Source organism: Chionomys nivalis, chromosome 14, assembly GCF_950005125.1.
Source record: "Chionomys nivalis chromosome 14, mChiNiv1.1, whole genome shotgun sequence".
Taxonomy (NCBI): domain Eukaryota; kingdom Metazoa; phylum Chordata; class Mammalia; order Rodentia; family Cricetidae; genus Chionomys; species Chionomys nivalis.
In genome coordinates this window covers 10,373,830-10,395,906 of record NC_080099.1, presented here as the reverse complement: position 1 = coordinate 10,395,906, position 22,077 = coordinate 10,373,830, and the positions used below count along the sequence as shown (strand labels likewise).

The 22,077-nt window shown below is 44.5% G+C and overlaps 1 pseudogene; it reads right to left on the bottom strand.

The window, feature by feature from the left end:
- Window positions 1-7,871: 7,871 nt before the first annotated feature.
- Window positions 7,872-8,416, bottom strand: LOC130886985 (ubiquitin-associated domain-containing protein 2-like; annotated as a pseudogene).
- Between the last annotated feature and the right edge of the window lie 13,661 nt (window positions 8,417-22,077).

Below are 22,077 nucleotides of genomic sequence, written 5' to 3'. Positions count from 1 at the left end.
AAACCTCTGGGCTTTATAAGTTGCTTTGGTCATGGTGTCTTTTCACAGCAATGGAAACTGACTAAATCCAGGATAGTGTGAGCCTTGGCTATGAGAACTGGGCTCTACCTCAGGTTAAGAAAGCGATAGTCACATTCCATTATTGCTGCGTTCAACAGGGCAGTTAAAGGCCCAAGACTCATGCCAGGTGTTTTATATTACTGAGACTTTAGTTCTTTTAGGATTTTTAGTTTTGTTAGACTCGCTACTCTTTCTTGAGTTAAACCTGGTAATTGTTATTTATGGATGATTTACTTCATCAAAAAAGTCTCAGAATGGTTAAAAGTTTCAGATAAATTTAACACTTTTGCCAAATATATAAGTAAATAAATAAAAAATCTCAAATTGGAAAGCCTTCAGACAGGTTCAAATCAACCATTTCATAAACTATCTTTTTTTAGATAAATTCATGTACACATCAATCTGCCTGCGTGTGTTCTCTTCTTTTCCATTAGTAGTCAATACAGTTCACATGTACACATCAATCTGCGTGTGCTCTCTTCCATTAGTAGTCAGTAGAGTTCACATTTCACTACTGTGCTCATTTTATCATGGTTTTCAAGCAAGATAGAAAAATTTTCATGAAACCCTTTGCACTGAAATCTGGTTGAGAGCTGCAACTTTAATACAACTAGCTAAAATTGCAGCTGCCTACCGAGATAGTGCTTGTATTTCTAAAGGCATCTTAAATATGCTTGTTAAAGCAGCTTCCTTAGGGCTATAGGGTTTGTGGCCTCAACTCTAACCATATCAGCCCTCCACTCAAATCTTCTAAACAGGCACACCAAAGCAACAGACAAAACCCTACAATTTCACTTACAAAAGGAAATATTTTTTGTCGGCTTTTTTTTTTTTTTTTTTTGAGACAGGGTTTCTCTGTGTTAAAGTTCTAGCTGTCCTGGAACTAGCTCTTGTTATCCAGGCTGGCCTTGAACTCACAGAGTTCTCCTTGCCTCTGCTAGGATTAGATGTGTGGACCACCACCGCCCAGCTCAAAAGGAAATTCTGTAAAATAAGAAAAGTAAACCAATGTGTATCCTTCCCCTTAATTTTTAACCTTTTCTTAAAATTTAAACTGCTTAATCTTTCAACCCTGTAAATTCCTGTCTTTGGGGGAAGGTAGCATAGGAAGCCTGTGTGTAGCCACTGTGGGAACACTTAGTGTGGCTCTCTCTCTAATGCCCGCACTTGAATCTAAACCATGTGGTAGCTATGTCTTAATAAACTTGCTGACTTTGCTTCGTTCTGGCTCATTCTGAAATTTCCTCCTGTATAGTTAAGAATCCAGCTTTCCCTGGATGGAGGTCCCCAAAAGGGAAGGGTGTGTTGGGCTGTGGCTCTCCACTGCTACCGACATTGCTACAATGTGGTGTGGCATCTGGTCAAGCTATTGCTCTCTGTTTTTCAAAGATTGGGTTTTTAAAAATTAACCAGATAAAATTGCAGCAAATTTCCTAAGACTCCCATTTCTCATTCCTGTCAGTAGCTGCAGGTTTTGTCCCGCTTTGCTCTTGCTTTCAGTTCTTTTCCTCTTGTCTTTGGTGACACCTGTTATTTCAAGAAAGACCTCATAAGTACATAGGTGAAGTGGCCCATGTATAGTGCCTAGAACTTGCCTCTTGTAGCATTGCCATAGAACCTATGGCTGAAAGCAAGGTCTAAAAATCAGAATTCTGGGCTTAGTATTTTGCTGCATGGTGATTTGCTAAAATGTCATGCTTTTTCAGTAACTGCAATTAATACAGCCAGCATATGCACTGGTCGTTAAATTTCTTACTGTGCAAACATTCCAGCCTTTCTTCTTCCCTCCCCTCTCCCTCTGAAAGCACCCAAATGCTGGAGGGATATGGCCCAATAGGAACTCATTCAGGGATGGGAGAGCAATATGGTATAGCTCCACTTCGGTTTGGTAGTTTCCTTGAAAAGTGAGCATACAGCCACTATGCTCCATAGTGAATGAATTTACCCAAATGAATTTAAGACGTACATCTCACAAAAGTCTGCCTGTGGAGATTTACAGCTTTGTTAGAAATTGCCAACACTCAAAAGCAACCAAGATGTCTTTTAGTAGGTGAGTGGGTAAGTGAAGGTGGTGCATCTGGACAGTACAGTATCGTTCAAACAAACAAGCAAAAGGTATCACCAGTAAGTGCTATTTGCTATACAACACTTTGTTTGGATCCCAGAACCCAGGTGATAAACTGCATTTGCTGTCCTGCACATCTATCACACTAGAGCTATGAAGAGCAGAGACCTGAGAATTTCTGGGACTTGTTGGCTGCCCAAAGCAAGTGCCAAAAGATAGCCTCTGCGTCAAAGGATTGTAGATCAGTGGTTCTCAATCTGTAGGTCTCTACCTCTTTGGGATCCTATATCAGATATCCTGTATATCAGATACTTACATTATGGTTCAAAATTAGTTATGAAGTAACAATGAAATTTCATGGTTGGGGATTCACCACGGCATGTGCAACTTGCATTGAAGGGTCACAGCATTAGGAAGGTTGAGAAGCGCTGGTGTAGATAGTGATAGAGGAGAACAGCAGCCTTCCCTGACTTCAGGACTCATGCATAGGATCAAGACCCACACATCTATGCACACATTTATCACACATGCAAAATAAGAAAAGGGGACAGGCAAGATAGTTCAACAGGTAAAGGCACCTGCCACCAAGCCTGATGACTGAAGCCTGATCCCTCAGACCCACATGGTGGAAAGAGGACCAGTTCTCTCAGGTTGTCCTGATTCCTGCATGCGAAACAAGACATGGTGTTTGCTCCCCCCCCCCAACCCCATGCACACAAAATTTTTCAAAATGTAATAAAATTTAAGAGAAATGAAGTATTAAGACAGTCTTTAAAGTCTGCACACCATATGGTTTCATTTGCATGACAAACTGAAGTAGGCAAAAGTTCACAGAGTGAAAAGATTGGTGGGGAAGAGGGGAGAGAAGGTTTGAAGACGGAAAGATTTTGTATGGTGCTGTGATGGGACATAGAGACATTACACATTTGTCAAAGGTCACTAAAGTGTAATACAATGAGTGAACCCTAATGTAAACTATGGACATGTGATGGCATGTAAATTACTGTTTACATGTAACTCCATGTAAACTACTGCAAACTACAGAACAGTATTGACAGTGGTGGAAGCTGTGCATGCATGTGGACTGGGCCCTTAGTTTTACTATGAATGGAAAACTGCTCTAAAAGGTGTATTAGACAAAAAAGGAAGTGTACCTAAGCAAGCAGTTTAAACTTCACCCACTTAAAATGAGGCTGAAACACGTCAGCTGTCAAGGTGACTGGAGGAAACTCTAAGAGGGATCATAGACCTAAATACCTAGAATCATGAAGTACATAGAAGAAAATCAAAGCAGGGAGTGCATGTATTTTTGTTATTAGGCAGAAAGATTTGTTAGGTCAATGCCTTAAATATTTAAGAAGAAATGCTGAGCTTTTAAAGTTCTGTTTTAATAGACATTTGAGAAAAGTGAAAGTATGAGCTAGAAACTGGGAGAAAATATAAAAGTTCTATTTTTCTCCAAAAAATATATAAAATACAATGTGTGGGTAGATAGGAACGAATCTGAGTGCATGTCTTTAATCGTAGCATTTGGAAGGCAGAAGCAGCTAGGTCTCTGAATTTGAGGTCAGCTTTGTCTCCGAAGCTTGTTGGCTAGGACTACATGGTGAGATCCTATCTCAAATGAAAAACCAAAACAACAAAACCACTTACCGAACATACCTAAATATATCCAGGGATAAGAGTGTTCTGGCACCAGCTCCTACACTTTCTTTTCAGACAGATAATTATTTTTCTGGAAGGATCCACTGTCACGCTAGCAATCACTTCTCAACCAAATAAAGGATTCTGACTTTATGTGCAATCTAACAGGCAGCTATGTGAAGTATCCAGGTGAGTCATCTTGGAGTTGCCACTCTGTGAACTTAGAAGCAACCTCTCCTGATACTTAAAGACCCAATCGCTCCAAATGCTTATTTTAACCTTAAATCATCATCATCAACAACAACAACAAAAAAAACTCTTCCAGAAAGCATTCCATGTTTAGAACTGGGGAGAACACAAGCTGAAGACTACCTGAAATATTCTTCCTAGAGAAGCAGCACTAGAGGAAACAAAAAATCCAAAACAACACTGGGGGTTTAAAAAAGTAAGAGAACTCTTTCTTGCCCACAAGGGAAACGAGTATACAGTTAAACACAGCCTAGTTTTGGACTCTCTGGAGGAACAACTAGAATATACAAAGAGGGGGCTCTCAGTGTGGAGTTAGGCAACAGAACAACAGGTCCAGCTTCAAAGGGAAATAGAACAATCAGATGAAGCTATGTGCAAAACTTAGATGACTTAGAAACTTGATGTCTTAGAAGAGTGTTTGACGTTGATGACAGCTCAGCAAATGGCTAAGGACAAGACCAACTGTCTCATGGGAAAACAAAAGCTGAGCTTCAAACTGGGGAATCCAAGGGAAAAGGAGAAATTGGCAAAGAGAAGTTAAAAAGAGAATCACCCCAGCCAACTTTACTCAAAGAGCACTGTCTTTTGAGTATGAAAGCTTGGCCAGGGCTGGCTTTTCTGTGGAGGCACACTTGCCAAACCTGAGACAATACACTCTTGTTGCCCACGTATCCTCTCAAAACTTATGCCCACCGCAGTGACTGAGCTTACAAGCTGCCCAGAATAGTTAGTTGTCCCGTGTGAAACTGTGCCTGGAAACTCAGAGAAGTCTGATCTATTTTTAAAAATGCTTTATTCTTTGAGAATTTTGTAGAACATGTTTTAATAATATTCCCCCAACTCTTCTCAAATCCACACCCTTTCCCTACCCACCCAAATTTATGTTTGTTTTCTTTTTAAACCCATCAAGACCAGTTAGTGCTGTGCAAATATTCTTAGGTGAGTTGCTTTCCACTAGAGCATGGTCAGTTCTCTAGGGGTACACTCTTAAAGAGCACTGACCACCCCTTCCAGCAGCTAGGCATCATTGCAGATAGCTCCTTGACTAGGCCTGGGACCTCATCCACAGCTCTGCCCTCCATGCTGAGATTGGGTCTTTGTTGGGCTTGCCCAGGTCTTTACATATGTATAACTCTTATGTGCTACTGTTCTTCTGTGTCTAGAAGTCATCTATGGCCTGATTCTTATACTGACTGTTTTAGTCCCCTCTTCCATATGATCCCTAAGCCTTGGGAGTGTGTGTGTGTGTGTGTGTGTGTGTGTGTGTGTTGTATGTTCCAGTTAGGGCTGAACATGCCACGGTTTCATTTTCTGCATTTTGGCTAGTTCTGAGGGTTTCTGTTAATCACTATATACTGCAAAAAAAATTTTCTGGCCAGGCGGTGGTAGTACATGCCTTTAATCCCAGCACTTGGGAAGCAGAGGCAGGCGGATCTCTGTGAGTTGGAGGCCAGCCTGGTCTACAAGAGCTAGTTCCAGGACAAGGTCCAAAGTCACAGAGAAACCCTTTCTCGAAAAAAAAAATTTTTTTTTGTGATGATGATTAAGAGATGCATTAATCTGTAAAGTTACACAGTTTTATGGCAATAGCTTTTGTTCTTGCTAAATTTGAAATGAGGTTTTTATTGTAGCTCAGGCTGGCCTCAAACTTTCAGCTCTCCTGCTTCAGTCTTTCAAGTGCTGGTATTGCAGGTATGATTAACATCTAACATTCTGTTTGTTTTTTAAAGATTAGGGTCTCTCTCCAGCCCAGTCTGGCCTCAAGCTTAATGTGTAGCTGAAGGTGAACTTGAACTTCTAATCCTCCTGTCTCCACCTATCAAGCAATGGATTACAGACATATGCCGTCACTTGTAGGTTGCGAAGATGCCTTTAAGTTAGGATGTCTGTGACCAAGCGAGAACACAGAAGACAGTGACGCGAGCAGGAGTGCCCTCTCCTCGCCACTCTTTTAGTCACCTAATTTCTTTTTTAACATTCTGATATGTTTGTCTTTCTGCTTTATAACTTCTGCTGACCTTTGTTCTTTGCATTATATATAATGATCACTAAGTTGACAATGTTAACTTCTAGGAACAAAAAGGTAGTATTTTTATAAGAATATTTATGAAGAAGTTGGGTATTTAATTAAACTTATCCACCAAAATAGGTAAATGTTATATGTTTTTATTTTTTTATTTTAAAGTCTCTGACCTCTCAATAGACTTCTCTGTATCATGCTGTATAATAAATTTATACTTGTTCACTCCAAAAAAAAAGTATCTCTAACACTGTTACTCATTAGGCAAATGCAAATTAAAACTACACTGAGAAATTGTGGATATTGCCCACTGGTAAAAAGCTTACCTAGCATGCATGTGGTCTTGAATCCAGTTTCCAGTACCATAAAATATATAAGTTAATTAATTTTAAAATGTTCAAAACCTTCAAAGAAATAAGCTGCTACAATGAGTACTACATTTGTATGTAGCTACTAGCCTGTTGGATTGGCTAAGGGTGACCCATAAGCAGCTGGGCTGGCACTGCAAGTCTTGTGTGTTCCTGGAGTAAGCGTGAAGTGGCACCAGAACCTTAAAACACAGGCCAGGGGCCCGGTGGTGGTGGTGCACACCTTTAATACCAGCACTTGGGATGCAGAGGCAGTCATATCTCTGTGAGTTTCAGAACCACTATGGCTACATTAGGAAACCCTGTCTCAAAAAAAAACAAAAAAACAAAAACAAAAACAAAAAAAATCTGTAAGGGTTGAGTTTTTCTTTGGTATTTGAATCTTTTGTTGGGGTTGGAGAGCTGGGTCGGCAGTTAAGAGTACTCAAATTCAAGTTCCAGGGTAGCTGATGCCATTTCTGATCTCTGTGGCACCAGGCATGTTGTGGTTCACAGTCATACACTCAAGCACACATACACGCACACACCTAAAAATAAATATTTGAAAGCATCTAAATCTGGTGTTTTGAGGCGGGGTGTCACTCTTCAGGTGTAGTCCTGCTTCAGCCTCTGAATGCTGCTATGCAGGTGTGGTGTGGACCACCACCCCAGCTTATACTGCACTTAGCGTAGGATAGCAACTCCATCCGAGGTGGTTGGCTCTAAGAAAGGAGCACTTCTGCCGTGAAAATATGTATGCACACACTTAGAGCATTTTGTTAACAATTGTTCCTCACTGGAAACAAGGCACAAATAAGTAAGCAGTGGTGCATAGGCATCCTAGGAAAGGAAAGGAACTGGTGTTTACATGCACAGTAACATGCGTCAGCCTCAGAGGCGTTACGTGAAAGAAGCTAACCTCAAAAAACTCCTAGTAAATAATGCCAATAATGTCATTCAGGAAAACCAGCCGTGGCCCAGAGGCTAAGGGAGTAAAGGGTATGCCAAAGGCCATGTGTAATTTGGGGTGCAATAGAATGTGTTCCTTAATTTAATCTGTGTGCATGTATTTGTGTGGCTGCACATGTACATGTGGACACCTTGGAAAGCTGGGGCTCAACCTCAGGTTCTATCCATCCTGGGTTTTTTCTTTATTTATTTGACAAAACAAAACAACCAAAACCACGTAAAAAGCATTATTGTAAGTATAACACACCTAATTTGGTGTGTTATACCAAATCACTTTAACATTTCTGCTCATTTTTAAGAACACAACATGTACGGTTTGCTTATAGGAAATGATCTATTCCTTCTATAGCTGATTTTGCTCACGGTGGACTACCACCTGCCTCCACTTGCCTGAATGTGTCTCTATCTTGGAGTTAAGGTCAGTGTATGGTGGGGACCAACTTCCTCTCCAGATCATTCATGTTGAAGCTCACATGGTCCTTGGGCTGATGTGGTGGCAGAGACACACTACTCTCATTTAACAGCTGGGCTGAATGTCATTGCTGCAGCAGTAGGCTGTGACCACATTGAGCTCATTGCTTGAGGCCCTCAGGGCCTCTGTGGCATTCTAGAAAATCCCATCTCCATGCACTGAACAGCCTGCTCCTCAGAAACTCTCTGGAGAGGAGATGCCCGATGTTCAGATTGAGGCCATATTGATAGTTTATACCAAGATGAAAAGCTGATTTCAATGATCATTCCTCCCTGCTGCTGTCACCTCAGTTGTGCAAACTGAGAGCTTCAGCTCCTGGTTATGCTCTTGCCAGTGGGTTCTGAAGATGACAGGATGGCCCCAAGGTCTTGAGAGAAGAACTGGACTATCCTACTGTGGATGCAGAGCACCGGGTAAGCCTGGAACACTTTGTGGTTTTACCACTGCCAGAAATTAGTCTGCTTACAGCTACAATCCAGATGAAGGAACCAGGGGTGAAAAGTTGTAGTCCCAGTATGTAAATCAATGTCTTAATTGCTATTGACAACTTGCCCAGAATTTGTGCCACTTGGGACTCATGGGATGGAGCAATAAAAGTACAAACAACAAACACAAGGGCCAAGAATCCAGAAAGCAAATTATTGGCCACAATGACCCCAAATGAATACTACATGGCTCCCACAAGGACACAGGCAAACAAGACTGATTAAGAACCAGGAGCCCAGGCAGAAGGATGCAAATTTCCAACTTCCATCTCTTCTTTGAAATATTCTGAAGTTAAAAATCAGAAAACTACTGCATAAAATGTAAATCGAAGAATATTCTTTTGTATACCACCCTCCAAATCTGAAAGTCATTCTTGATGTCATGGAGGTCATCCCTGAAGAAATTCCGACAGTGAAGCTGCAAGGGAGTAGAAGGGATGGCACTGGGGTTCAGTGAAAGCCTTCAACAGAGGAGCCAACGCTGATGAACATGGTCAGGCCAGACCTAGATCCCACTCAAGTGGTCAGGGGGAGGGGAGGTAGAGAGCCCTCAGTGGCCCCCCAGGTGAACTCCTATCCTCCAAATGAAACACAATAAAAACTCAGAGAAATTGGGGTTGGTTCATCCTGAAGATCTGAAAAGCAAAGCAGCCAGCCACTGGCTCTCTCCTTGACCTCAGCTTGAAATGGCAATCTTATTGGCTAACTCTTACATCTTAATTTAACCCATTTCTATTAATCTGTGTATCGCTACAAGGCTGTGGCTTACCAGGTAAAGTTCTGGCATCTACCTCCAGTGGGGCAAAATGACTTCTCTCTTTGACTCCACCTTCTTTCTGCTAGCATTCTGTTTAGTTCTCCCCACCTACCTGTGTTCTCCCTGCTATAGGCTCAAGCCAGTTTCTCTATTCATTAATGGTAATCACAGCATACAGTGGGGAATCCCACATCACTCAACCTTTTTGTTCTGCTGGTTTTTTTTTTTTTTGGTGGGGGGAGTTCTTTTTGAGACGGTTTCTCTTTGTAACAGTTCTGGCTGTCCTGGAACTTGCTTTGTAGACCAGGCTGGCCTCGAACTCACAGAGATTCGCCTGCCTGTCCCTCCTGAGTGTTGGGATTAAGGTCTTGCGCCACCACCGCCCAACTGTAACTCAACTTTTCTAAAGACTGGGAGTCCATATTGATTTACACAAATGACTAAATGAGTCAGTAACTGGAAGGCAAGAGACAGTTCTTTTATGCAGATTTCAAGATAGTTTATGTAGTTATAAAACGCTGAAAGATATGGAACATACAGATTTTTAAAGAATGTTGTGCATAGAGACTTTTCCTTTTCAATATAGTATGAAAAGGGCAGGAAGAAAGTAGTCTATAGAGGAAAGTGTTATCCAGGTGGTCAAGATCACAATTAACAGTAATTAGTAATGTTGACATTACATGCCCTTGGTGTGATAAAAGCAGCACCTTATCCCCCTAAACTTACTACAGAACCATGACAAAAAGCATCAGCAAAGTCTTCATTAAAAGGCGTTCTGCAGAATGTCTGCCCAGTGCTTCTCCAGGCTTTTGAAGCCATTCAGCAAGGAAAGTCAAGAGACTCTTGAGGAGACATGATGATTAGTTTATCTTACATGAGTTACTAGAACTTGAGGTCAATGTTGATCAAATCCTGGCCATGACAGCAGCGTGTTAACATTGACTCATTCGTTTTGACAGATACAACATGAATGCAAGCTGTTTGTGATAGGAAAACTGAGTGTGGACTATGTTGGAACTCCTGCAAAGTGTTCAAAAAATTAGGCCAGGGATGTAGTTCAGTTGATAGAGTGCTTGCCTAGCATGCACAAAGTCCTGGGTTTGTCCCTAGCACTGTTGGGGGAGCACAAATCAACTGTGGTTGTGAAAACCTGTGATCTCAGCATGTAGGAGATTGAAGCAGGAGAATCAGAAAGCCAAGGTCGCCTTCACCTACATATCAGGTTTGAAGCCAGCATGTGATACAGAAAACACAGTCTACAGATGAAAGAATAAATAAATAAGCCACTAATTGAGAAAAACTGAATTAGATATGAATAAATAGAGAAATAGAAGATAGGTAGATAGATGTTCATAGTTTTGAAGATTTAATATGGACAAGATTTGACATTGATAGATGACATTTCTAGAATTTTATCAAACTATAAATTGATAATGTGACTCCAAAATAACCTTAAAGACTAAAGTTGGAGAATATATACCTCCATATTTCAAGGCACGCTAGAAAGCTATGTTGAGAAATTGTTATTGCATATCTGTAGTTGAATAGACAAATGGAATAAAACATCAATCAGAAATAAACCCATATAGGTAGCAAACTTGTTTTTTTAAATAAAAGTGCCAATTTAGTGTTGGAAGGATGTTTTTTAGTAAATAATGTTGGGATAAGTTGGAGATTCTTAAGGGACAGATGTGAGATCCAGCCCCTGCCTCACACCATTCATAACATAACTTGAGCTGCATCTTGTGTCTACAAAAGGTAAGCCTTACGCTCAACAAAGAAAATTCTAGCAGATGTGTTTGCAATTTTGTAGGCGATTTCTTAGAACTCAAAAGTCCCAAGGAACAACAACAACAAAAATAGATTTGACTTTATCAAAATGAAAATTTTCAGATAATAAACATTTAAAATGAAACTATGAACCACATTCTGGGGGAAAATTATATGCATCACATGTATTTGACAAAAGTGGTCCAAATGATCAATTAGCTATCAGCAGTTTATTACCTATCTAATGTATGTCATCTGTCAAGTATCTGTCTCTATGCCCATCTTTTTATCATCTGTCATCTATCCATGACTACAAATCGGTAATAAAAGTTAAATAGTGGCATCAAGAGATGGACAAACTTCTTAAACAGAATCTTCACATAGGAAAACTCAAGAAAGACAGGTGAGCATCACAGACTCTTCAGCCACTCAATCAAGTACATGAAGTTGAATTGCTCAGTGTGTTAGGGTTCTCAAATAAACAGAGTTAATAGGTAGAAGTGTGTGTGTGTGAGTGTGTGTGTGTATGTGTGTACATGTAAGTGCAGCAAACGGGGAATCCAGAAGAGACCCTGGGGTCCCTTGCAGTGGAGTTAAAAGTGGTTATGAGCTGCTAGAATGAGTGCTGGGGACAGATCTCAAGTTCTCTACGAGATGAGTACCCACTCTTACCTGCTGAACCGTTTCTCCAGTTCCACAATGAGGGATTTAAATAGGACATGAGATTGGCATTGAGATCTTGGAGGCAGGATGGAGAACAAACTTCAGGGCAGGTGTTGGCCCTGGAGGCTTGAAGAAATACAGAGTTCTTAGATGAGGCCAAATATCAGGTCGATACACAGCTACCTAAGTCAAGGGCAAGCCAAACTAAGTTGCTGTGGGAGGTGAAGGAAGGTGATTTCGAACAGTGATGAACGTGAAGTGGCTTAGCCATGAACCCAGCACTGGAAAGGCCCTCAAATACCCTACTTTATAGATGAAGTGACCTGAGGCTCAGAGAGGGAAAACAACTTTCCCGTGTTACACAGAGCACTGACAACTTGCCCAACAGAGTCTAGGTTCTGTCTTTGGTTAGGGGCTTTCTCCATGCACTTTCTCTTGCTCTCATAGCTCACCTTGTTCTCATGTTTGTCCGACATCACCTGGGTGGGGTACCCAGGTCTCCTCACTCTGTTGCCTCTGACTTCTTGAGAGTGGGCAGGACATGGCAGGAGCCATGCTAGATGTTTCATCTGGGCTCAGCCCTAGTCCCTGGAGCCGTTTCCCTCTCTGCATGGCAGCAAGGCTGACCCTGAGAAGAGTTATTTTAATCAAGCACCTTGGAGGGAGGGAGTGGCTGTAAGAGTGAGAGGGTAGCTGCTGTAAGAAGTGTGTGCTCGGGCTGGAGAGATGGCTCAGTGGTTAAGAGCATTGCCTGCTCTTCCAAAGGTCCTGAGTTCAATTCCCGGCAACCACATGGTGGCTCACAGCCATCTGTAATGAGGTCTGGTGCCCTCTTCTGACCTGCAGACATACACAGAGACAGAATATTGTATACATAATAAATAAATAAATTAATTAATTAATAAATATTTAAAAAAAAAGAAGTGTGTGCTCAATGAGATAAAGCAAAAGACATATGAAAAGGCACATCTGCGATTTCGCTCCTTTTTATAGCAACCCGCAAGTCTGACTTTTCACACACAGCTCTTAGTGCTTTCCTGACCCAAGGCCTCGCTGGGGGCCAGAGTGGACAGCCTCGGGTGTGGTGGTACCTGAGACTGTGTAGAAGGCTTAGGTGGACTTCGAATACCTACTTTTCCGCCCGCCCCGCCCTTTAAAGTGAGCTAAATCAGGCTATGGCCATGTGCCCGAACTCTGGGCTGAGCTGAAAGGAAGATATTGGATGAGAGGCTCCTGAACAGGAGGGAAGACTGGCAGGGGGAGCTCGTCTTTGTGCTCTTTCTTCCTCTTTCCTCCACTGTGTGGCTGTTAGAGTCCTAGGGCAGAGGTGGTGCTGGAGTCTTTGTGTGTCAGATCCAGTCCAGCTCTTTGTTCACCGGATTCCATTGCACATAGGGAGGGAAACCTGGACTCAGTGGTGAACGCTTCACAGCTCATAGACAAGACCTGGAGTTGTGATGGGACATGGATGCTGTGGCAGCTGAAGAGGCTGCGTGGTGGACAAGCAGACTCAGAGGTGCCTCCCTCCCCCTTGCCAGACTCCCATAAAGACAGCAAGAACCAACCAGGTGTTCACGATATATTCATTTCTCAGGCTGCTGCCCAGAGTTAGTAAATGATTGGTTTGTATTTCTAACACAAGAAGCTGCCTGCTCTCCATCTGAACAAGTATCTGAACATCCTGGGAAGGGGTAAGGAACTTTCCTCTGAGCCCTCAGCACACACCGGTATGTGTGTGCTCCAGAGTCGCTGTTCAGTATATTTATTGCGTGACAGCATGGCCTTCCCTGGTTTTGTTGATGTGACCAGGATGGGGCTGACTGGTTTCCTGCTCTCCCCTCCACCCCCCACAAATACTGCTCGCAGTCATAGACCAGACTGGCCCTCACCCTGACTGCTGATGCTATCATTGGCTCTGACTGCCCTACGGTCTCTTGGCTCTGAGAGTCCCACATATTCTTCACATGGCCACTCATCTGCCTCTGCAGCTATTATTAGGCACCACTGCAACTCAAGCCAAAGGATTTGGTTTTTATTAGCAAGTGTCATAAGGCTGGCATTTATGTGTCTGTTTAGGAAACATCCTGGCAAGGCTGGGATAAATATTAGTGAAGATGATCTCTTAAAAGGACCAGCACTCTGACCCAAAGTTGCATTCAGATGTTCATGGGACTGTGGGTAAGTTTGAATCCCCTCCTGGATCTCGTCACCTCTGGGTCACACTGGTCAGCCTCAGAGCCAAGAAACAGTTTCCAGTCTGCTGTGACTGGACTGGACGACTCTCCACACAGACCTGTAGAGGCCCACAAAGAACCCGTATGTGAAGCTTTGGTGGCTGCATGCTGAGCACCAGCCCCACCCCTCTGTCCTGTGGGAAGTGGACAGCACACTGGGTCCCCAGGACAGTGTTCAGAGACTCTTAGGGAGATGGTATGTCTTACCAGACCCACAACACTAGCGAGTGGTAGAGGTGATAGGCTCCAAAGTACATGTTCCTTCCACTGTGCTAGTCTGGAACTGGCCCAGGATCCCGTGAGGTGCGCCACAGAGGAGATGGGGCTGGGAGAGTAGTGAAGATGATAGGGTTCAAGATGGCACCTGAACCTGAGGGAACATGAGGGGCTCTAGGGACTGATGGTTTCTTTCCTTCATTGTTTTTTCTCCCATCGCCATCTTCGTGTTGTGATTATTCAGAGCTGTGTACTATGGTCGATGTGCTCTTTGGAGCATATGTCCTACTTTTTACAAAGCTTACAAAGAAAAGAACTTTTGCAGCATCCGATCACTGGATCCTAAAGTATTTTAAAGTTTACACGCAACTACGGAGCTCTCATTTGCACCTATGCAAATGATATCCCGTAAGAATCTGAAGGCATTCAGGTAAAATCCCCGAGTTCCTCAGATCCAGTGTTAACTGTCATTCAGATGGCTGGCTTCTGACCTGGCTGAGGAGATGGGTGGGGAGACTCACAGCAGCGAAGTTGGGGTGGTAGAGAAGCAGCTGTGGTGGAGGCTGGAGAGGACATGGAAGAGTCGGAGTTCTGGGAGCTTGAATGAAGCTGGCAGGGAAGGCACTGATTAGTGTCGCACATTTGCACTGTGAAATGACTTCCCCATCTAAGGTCGCAGTAAAGACTGGTTCACCAGGAAAGAGCCCCCCCCCCCCCCAGCACTCTCATGGTTTCACATTCGATCCTGACAAACACTTTATCCGTGTGCCACAGTTTTTAGTGCTGCCCCGGCTCTGGGACACTGCCAGCCACTTCCTTCAGCCTTGTCACAGCCTTCACAGTCAGATGTCAGGGCATTCAGTCACAACAAAGAACCTGACTCCACCCTTGGAAGGAGGTTGACCCGACTCGTTACTTCACGTGAACTTGATGGTGGCAACCATGCAAGCAAGGGTCTCCCAGTCTCTTTCTTAGCACCCTCTCAGTCTGCTTCCCCAGGAGAGAACCCCAAGTGTACCCCACAGCTGATGTGATCATTAGTATCTCTGTGGCTCCTGCTCTGCTGACACTAACCTTAAGGACCCAAGAATCTGTTGTCTCCAGGCAGAAAGGTGGAATCGTACAAACAACCTATTGAATGGTTGCTCTGTGAACCATAGCGACCAGAGACAAGTATGTATGAGACTGTAGGCCACAGTCAGGGTCATTTGTGCATATAAATGTCACACTGTGAGTTCCAGGTTCAATTCAAGGGTAAATTAATGTATTGGTGGCGGATAATAGGTTCTTGTAAGTTATTAAGCCTTTATGGAGACAGCGTCTAAAACACAAGGGAAGGCCTTCTGTGTTATTCGGGTCAGTGGGCTGGGATTGTGTGCAGAAGTTCTGCATATTCCAGCGTGGAGTGGAGGCAGTATCGCAGCTCATGGGTCAGCCCAATTTGTGGGTCGGCTGTGCTTTTACATTATAACAACTTAGTGGAACACTGGCCACAGAAACTGTTTCATGAAGCCTGTGACAATTACCATCTGGTCTTTCAGAAATCTTGTTGGATGCTGGTGTTCTTCATTGTACACTTGGCCTGTTAGAATGATAATTAGGCTAAACTCATATCATAGCAAAGCCAGACTGTCAGACTGATGACTGCATGTGTTGTGGACAGTGATCCCCTTTCAGGTTCTCAGGCAGAGCATCAGCCTTAAGTATTGGCTAGTTGGAGGAAGAAAATTTTGTACAACATCTTATCCCCAACAATTCTGTTAGAAATCAAGTAGATGTTGCTGAGGAAACCCAGCCCCAGAAGACCGAATTGAAAATGTTTGAGGACGTGATGAGGATGTCAGTAGCTTGTATCTTCCTTTCCAGTGCTGGGAGCACAATTGGGGAGAGACACAGTATTGATGACACTACAGGGTCAGTCTCCATCAAAGGTTTAGATGACAGTTCTCAAAGCCTCTCTCAAGAGGAGAGGTGGGAGAAGCAGGGCAGAGCATGGACTTATACAAGGGACCTGGAGGACAGAGGGCCCCAGAAGGCAGGGACAGTGCACACCAGACACAAGCTTGTAGCAACCGCATGATTTTGTAGCGGGCATCCCTAGACCTGCTTAACCCACTTCCATGACCCTCAAGTGAACTGAGTGATGAGCCACTTAATAGGGTGACAGCTTTTACAAAGCAGTGATCATATTTTACACTCTTTTTCTGCTTACATGGGAGCCGGTAAAGAATGAAGTCTTACCCTGGCCCGACTGCCTGCTGATAGGGTGAGGGAATGGACACCAGGGAGTGGGATCTGATGCCTGCAGCCAGTAGAAGTCTTATGCCTCGGCAGCACTGCTCCCTCAATGCTGCTCCCTCATGAATTAGCTATGATACAGTTTTGACATAGTCCATGGATGGAGTCCCAACTTGCAAGGTTCTGCCTCTGGGCCACACACCACCTTCATCTCTAAGTTCCACGGAGCCAGCAAACCACAGCTACCACTGGAACCTTTACTCATGGTACAGCCTCTACCAAGAACACCTAGTCCCATTGTTTTCATCGGATTGACTACCCGTTCCCATGCCATTGCAGCCCCCAAATACTTCTAGACACCTTCCTGTGGTCCATCCTACCAGCCACCCTCCTGATCACTCCCAGCATGTAAGGATTGTCTGTCTGACTTCCTCACTAGACTTTAATCTTCTGTGAGGGCACAAAATAATATTTGTATGTAGGGGTCATGCCAGTCATGTCCACAGAATACATGGAGCTTTAGAACTTAGGGTGATGGCTAAATGACTCATATAGAGTAGCTATATAGAGGGATTGGGAGGCCTTCATATAGAGTAACTGTATAGGGGGATTGGGAGGCCTTCATTGGTGCTTTATAAGTGAATGATCCTAGGGGGCCACTTGTCCCTTTGTAGGTACTGAAGGAGCACTAAACTTGATAAGAACCCAAACTATTTATTCTCTCAGCCTTGTTCACCAGTGTTCTTTCTCTAAAGGGTAGAACTGGATTCCATGTTTCTTTCCCAGAACCCAGCCTTTAGGATGAGTGAAGGAGATGTGGGATCCAGTTAAGCTGCCATGTCATCTGAGTGGGACCCAGATGAGTGAAGGAGATGTGGGATCCAGTTAAGCTGCCATGTCATCTGAGTGGGCCCCAGATGAGTGAAGGAGATGTGGGATCCAGTTAAGCTACCATGTCATCTGAGTGGGACCCAGATGAGTGAAGGAGGTGTGGGATCCAGTTAAGCTGCCATGTCATCTGAGTGGGACCCAGACGACCTTATCCCACTGTGAGTTGAGCCTGGCTAGCTATGAGAACATGGCAAACTTGAGGCGGGTCAGAACCTTTCTGCTTTCTGATGCAGTGATTGACTGCTGGAAGGTGAGGAGCTTCTGGGGTTGGAGATGCCACGGCAAGAAGGTTTAGGATTACCAGTGACTTATACATAACCCATGAGTCACAATGGAAATGCATGAGGAGTAGACATTATAGCTCCAGCACACAGTTCGAAGTGATTAAAAATCAAGCCGGCTGATGTGAAGCGCAACACCTGCAGTGAACTCTGTGGTGGTTAGCCGAGCCGTAGATTATGGGGCTATCACTAGAGCAATTGGCTCTCATGGTAACAGACGCTTTCATCACAAACACTGTCCCCAAGCTGAGAGCAGCCCCTCGCCATCCTGACTTGTTAGCACAAATGTCAAAAGGCATAAGAACGGCACACCCTTGTCACACACTCCTTGAACACGTGCATGGAATGCCACTTACATAATCGCAGATTGTGGTTGGGCTGCACAAAATAAAAGCCCAAAGAAACTGCTCAGTTCCTTCCTCTTTTTAAGCTGCTCTATTTTATATTGGAGACAATGTTCGCAGCATGAGTAATACCCATCAGTTATCAGTAATTTAGCAGATTGTGCCAGTGTTGACATTTGTTCTTGGCTTAATTGTGCGTGAGTGTGTATTTTAAACAATGATGCAGCTGTCCCCATCCCTGGCCATTACAATATAAAAATGGTGTTCACTGAATCTGGCACTGTGATCACTTGGTCACGTGTCTACTCTTTTGTTTGTAAGTCCTTCTGAATGTTTGCTGCAATTCTACAATCAGAGCATAAATTTGGCCTAAGGTAGAGTCTGGCTCCACATTGCCAGTAGCATCAAAGATTTCAAACTCGTTCGTTTTATGACCTTAGTTCTCTGATTCCACTAGCCTTGCAAGACATTTGTGGGTGGGTTAAATATAACTCTTTGGTTTGATCTGAAGAAATCAGATATCAAGTGCCATTGGACTGGATAAGCAGCGTCAGCAGAGATGGACTAGATTACAGCTGGCCATTTGCAGAGTGATGGAGAGCCACCCCATGGGTGTTTCTACAGATCCCCAACTGTCCCCAACACCTGCATCAAGCTTATTCCCTGCAAGTCCATGCAGGTAACAGAGAATAAGGACCTCTGGGGCTGCCACTGTCCCTCAATAATTTTGGTGCTCTTTTTTTCCATCAGGTTAGTAGATTAATGCTCACATCACCTCATTTGGTGATGGCAAGGCAGATACCTAGTTATAAATAATGTGTCATTTTGGAAAACCATTTGGCAGTAGTCACTAAAGCTGAACATCCATACAGTATCTGACTGAAAATTTCCAAATTCAGATGCCCAATAGATATGCATGCCTCAATCCATCAAGGAGCAGGCTTTGGAGCTTCATGATAGCAGCTGTCAAATGTCCATCAACAGTAGAAATGCTAGTGCTGGCCATGTGGTATGGTGGTCTAATGCTTTGGCTAGCATGCACAAGTCCCTGGGTTCAATCTGAGCCCCTCAAAACACAAAACAAAAGGAAAGATAGACATGGTACAGTATTATACAGCAGAAAGATCGCACAGATGCTAACTAGAAACTGGTTTTATCTTGTTGTGAAAGAACCACACATTTAGTATTGTGAGGAATACACAGATGAGCTTCAAGTTGTATAGCTGAGGGGCGGGGTCTCACTTTTGATGCATTTCAAGGTCAGGGCAGCTGGAGCTCAGGACCCTCTTCAAAGCCTCTTCAGGTTGGAAGAATTCAGTCTTTTTTGTGTGGTTGTTGGCTATTGGCCAGGAGCCAGTCTCTGCTCTGAGAGGGCATCTGAGTACTTTGCCAAGAGGTCTCCTCTATTTTCAAAGCCATCAGTGAGTGCTCTCTAAAGTCAGTCCCTAGAATGATTCAACTCACCTCCATAGAAGATCCCAGTCTGCTTCAAGGACTCATGTGATCAGGACCATAGAGAGCCACCTACTGATCTCAACCACCTGACTTCAGCCTGAAGACATATGAAAACCCTCTGCCCAGCAGCCCCTGTGTTAGCATTCATCCGCATGACCGATAAAAATGTGTGCACAAGAGGGTGTACGTACACCCATACATATACAATAACATGTATGGATTTCACAGCTAACAGTGAGCCAGAAGAAGCCAGACACAAAACAATATTCCATTTACAGAAACTGCCTGAACAGGAAATACATTAAGTTGGCATCAGGAGTCAGAGCTGGCTTTGTGAGTTGGCTTAGTGGTATAAACCTTGGCTGTGTGAGCTGATGCCTAGAGTTCGAGCCTCAGAACCCTTGAGTGCACAGTAGCCATAGTGGAGCATGATGAGATCATAGGTGGGTGGGAGGACTTCTCTGGCTCCTATTCTGGCCACATCACTGTGCTCAGCTTATGAAAATGCAGTAAGCTATACACTGGTGACCCATGCTGTTTTGGTAAATGCATTATACTTTAATTAAAAGGTTCTTGGGATAATTTGGATTCATTACTGTAAAATGGATTGGTTTTGGTTTATTTTGCAGAGAAGCTTTCATCCAAAGGCAATTCTCAGAATGGGGAGGGAGGATAAGCAGGATGAGAAAGGAAACAAGGCGCCGGGGCTGCAGGGAGGGGCTCGCCACTCCAATTTGTATAGCGCCTGCATATGGTTGAATGACAACGACCTGAAAACTAAATTAGTTTCCAAGAACTAAAGTAACCTGATTCTCTGCATGTTTGTCCGTCCTGCCCTATTGATCCCAGTAATGTGCCTGAAGAGATACTTATCTGTCACCTGACATTCTCTAATGCATCACTCCCTGGTTACAAACACAGAGGGACAGCCATGTGCCAAAAATGTTAACTTTTTAATCCTTTCCCTTCCCCATTCTTCTCTCTAACTACCCCAGTTTAGAAGCAGACAGTGGACTCTGGTTTCTAGACTAGAGAGACCCCCTCCAGGGCTGAATAAGAAACGCATGTTGTCATTGAGTGACTGCTTCTGTCTCTGTATGTCTTCTTCGCTAACCTCACATGAGGAAGGCATAAGGTAGATTGACAGTCCCTGTTCTGTCAGCTTGGAACTTGGGTGTGAGACCTGCTCTGCAATATGTGGAGGACCTAGTGGCAAGTGGTAGGTATGCAGGAGTCCCTGTTAAAAAGTTAGAGAGACCAGAGCGTGGTATGGTGACACACACCTTAACCCCGCGTTGAGAATGGGCACAAGTTGGAGGCCAGCCTGGGCTTCAGAGCAAAAGCCTGTGGTGAAAGAAAGATAGCAGGAGAGAAAAGCACTAAGTCAGTGCTGTTGTTGGGGTATACCGACAGGTCCCCATTCCCAGCATGTACAGGAAACCTGAAACTCAAGAACTTCTTGCTAGGCAGACCCGGCTGGGTAACTGGCACTTGGACCCACTCAACTGTAGACCATGATAGAAGACAGGAGGTAAAAATTCATGAGCGTACATGAGAGCGATTATAGGTGATGTGTAAATCATCAGCAGACTCAAGGCTAATCAGACAGTGGTGAGCCCTCGGATTTCTAGATTATCCCATTAATTGGCTGAAAAGCCTGAGTACTCACAGATAGATATTAGGGGATAGAAAACTACACATTCTTCAAAGATAATACTTAGTGTTTCAATCCTGTGAAAGAACACAGTTGAAATTATTACTGGCTCCTTAGTTATGGAAACTTAGCATGCATCCCTTGGTCTTTCTGTTCAAAAAAAGATTGCTAAAGGCAAAGGGGTTGGAGTCTGGACATTTCTTGCCAAAATTCTTTTTCCTGCTGCGATTTGAGTTTTGGTCAAATTTTGAGTGCAAGGCAGGCATGACTCTGGGACCTAGGGAGTGTCTGTAAGGTCCTGGGAAGGGCACCCTAATATACAGAGTGAGTTGAGTAGTGGATGCCCCAGGCACGTGACTGACTCCCAAGTCTATGCGGTGTCTGGATGGAAGGATGGACTGCTGTCGCGAGCCTGGAATCTGGTAGGGGTGGGCATTCTTCGGAGGTAAGATTTCTGGGATACCACCGCCTTCCCGTTGCATCTCTGGGATCATTTCACCAGTTTACACTGAAGCACCGAGTGCTCACTACTGGACCTAGTGACTTCTTAAAGCTTTGGGGAGTCGCAGTACCCGAAGTTGGCCAGCTGCTGACCTATGGTCTATGAATAGTTCCAAGGATAAAACAAAGTCCCAGTGTCTGGGTGACAACAGAGTTATTGACTAAGGGCCATTAGCTGTAGATGGTGAAAGGGTAGAGGCCAGTAGCCGGGGAGGAGGGGAGGCAAGGGGTTGGCGGGGATAGACCCCGACTTTCTGCTCAGCAGGAGCCGGGAGTCGAGGCCCCAGGGACAACCCTTCAGGCCATTAGCATGCAGGGGCCGTGCGCGCCGTCCTTGAAGGGCTGCCCGGCTGACCTTGCTCCGTTTTCACCGCGGATTCTCCAGCAGCGCGCGAGGACGCGGGCGCCGCGGTGACTCAGTGCCCTGCGCGCCGCATGCAAATGCTCGTCTCCGACGAGGCTGGCTCTGCGGTCTGCGCTTGTCCCCGCGCTCCTCCGAACCCCACGATTCCAACCCGGCTCTTTCCGCCTTTCCCTTCCCCCTCCCCACAGCCCCGCGTCCTCAGGTTGAGTCGCCCACCTCGCCTTCGCAGCACCGAAGGGCAACCTTCGCACGCCCTGACTGCCGGCGCGGAGATCAGACACGCAGTCCTCCGGCCGGCCCCAAGCTCCGGCTGCCCCCATCCCGAGCCAGCCCGGAGGGGGCGGTGCGCAGCGCAGAGTCTCAGCCCAGCCTGGCCGGCCCTGCTCCTCATTGGTCGT